We start from the raw sequence: 2534 nt of genomic DNA on the forward strand, positions 1-2534 counted from the left end.
CCCTCCCCCTCCCACCCATTCTCCAAACCCTCTCGCGGCTGCGGTGCCGCGCCGCTGAGCCTCACGAAAACGGCGAGCAGTGCGTGATAGTTCAGGTGAAGGGCTTTCAGAATCACCGACGCACTCTTGACAAATTCATTTGATTCACCAAGCAGGCCCGCCCTTCCGGCAAGCGAAGTTGCCAGCTGCGCTTCGCTCCGCCGGCAACTCCGTTCCTTGGCCTGCCGGCGGTGATATGGTCCGACCATTTCTGTCACGCGATTTGCTGAAGAACATGGTCAAATGGTGTAGCGGGCCTTCGGCCCGCTTAAACCCGTCGTCTTTGAGTTTGCCCACGAGAAAAGGATGTAACGGTGAAGCACCGCGACTTCAACCCACCCTTCTGCTTAGAGAACGTTTCTTGGGGGTGAAGGGGAGACTTTCCTTCCCTTTTAGCGGTTTTTATTGGACACCCCCATTCACACCCGGGCGGTTGCCAGGATTTGCCGTAGGCGTTTCGTTCTTTAGGAGTGGACCTTAAGATACTCTGAAAATTTCAAGTCTCTAGCACATCTCCTTCTAGTGGAACAGACAGACACATAGACAGACACGAGGTCGTTTGCACAAGCCTGCTGGAAACAGTGGGGTCGGGGGGCGACACAAAAAATCATTTAGAAATTTGCTGTATGATTTTTCGCAGCAATGGCACGACGGCGGGTGATAGCTGCACCAGAGACCTGCACACACATAACATTTCAAGTTGGGGCGTTGCTGGGCTTACATCGAATTATTCGAAAAAGTAATTCGGCGCTCGGCAGAACGGCGCGCGCCCGGCTCGTCGACAGTCGGAGGGCTGGCGTGGGCCGCGCGCAGAAACGCGGTTGGAACTGTATAGAGTGAACACTTGTCTTGCTCAGGTAGTTTAGTACTTTTCAGGCCTAAATATTACGTTCAGCGTGAAGCGGAGGAAGATTCATACTGCGCGCGCATAGACCAACCTGATATTTAGCGAAACACTCACCAGACTGACTATTTTGCCTTCGACGGGATGGTCCTGAAGTCAGAGGGGTGAGCATGAGTCGACATTTCCAGCTTGTTTGGGGTAGCAGAGGGTTTGAAGAAATGGTACCCCGTGGTACCAGTGAGAGTGCTGTAGGGGTTAGTGCACTTCTCGAAAAAGGGCCGTACTGTTCAACTATCGCCCTAGGCGACGAACGAGAAGTATGTCAGTTTGAGGTTAGCGACACACCAGTCGTAGAACTCACGGGGAGTGCCAATGATGGCCTGGAAATGGCTTTGAAGAGAAGCGTAGCACGCCTCCCGCTTTACGGTGCTACCCACACCTTTCACATGCACCCTTCCCGTGCGACGTGGCGTAAAAGTGCCACTCGGCGTTCACGCCGATATCCCGGCGATGCTCACACATATTTTTCAGAGAATTGAAATTTTTGTACTGAGGGGTACGACCGTCAGTTAAATAGTCTACCTATATGTACGCCAGACCACGTCTCGCGTAACAGGCTTCGCGATATCTCACGAAACACAGTTACGCTGCGACGCGCCTGGCGCACATATAGCTAGGCCTGCGGCGCTGACACCCGAGACGAGTTAACAGAAGTGTATCTACAATATGTCGATGTTAAGTATTTATTTACGATTTAATAAACTATTTGGTCATTGTCACCTCATTTTTGTCAAAAAATACCCCCTAGCACCCAAACGGTACAAGATGGAGAAAAACGGACGAAATTTTTGCGCCAAGGGTTCTGCTTTCGTATAAAAATATATTTGGAAAAAAAATATTTTGCGACCTGTGGTTTTTTATTTGTTTAAAAGTCAATTTTTGAGCAAAAAATGCTCATCATCGAACTCGATCTGTCTTTTTATGGATACAAATCGACCCTGAAAATCCCAGGTCGCTATGTCAATTCTTTCTCGAGTTATCGTGCGTACAGACAGACGGACAGACAGACAATCAAACAGAATGAAACTTTTCCGGTCAGTGGAGTTATGGGCTTCGCTAATCGCTCAGCCAATTAATTTGTCCACAACACTTCATTTGCTTTTCAAAAAAATTTAGCAGCGCTTTTTGGGACACATTCACAGTTAGGGAATTGTGATCTTAGCAATCAGAAATTATAACAAATGACACATTTTCTAGTTTTTTCCCGTCTTGAAAACAGAAGGCAAACGGGTCAACTGTAGCCAGTGAATTCTTCCAATGAAAGCCTTGGACACTACCTTGAACAGTGAACGGACTAGGGAGATGTACGCCAGACCACGTCTCGCGCAACAGGCTTCGCGATATCTCACGAAACACTGTTGCGCTGCGACGCGCCTGGCATACATCTACCTTGGCCTGCGGCGCTGACACCCGAGTCGGGTAGTGGAAAAATGTACTCAAAGATACGGGCCTACGGTCTGTCAACGGCCAATAGGGTACTCCGGGGCTCGGCTAGACCGGAAAGAGAAGAAGAAAAATCGTCGCGCCGGTCGGGCGCGGGGAGGAGCGGCGCAGGGTGGGGGCAGTTCCCCGCTCCTCCCCGCGCCCGACC

This window comes from Frankliniella occidentalis, unplaced genomic scaffold (genome assembly GCF_000697945.3).
Source record: "Frankliniella occidentalis isolate FOCC.00 unplaced genomic scaffold, Focc_3.1 Scaffold222, whole genome shotgun sequence".
Lineage (NCBI taxonomy): Eukaryota > Metazoa > Arthropoda > Insecta > Thysanoptera > Thripidae > Frankliniella > Frankliniella occidentalis.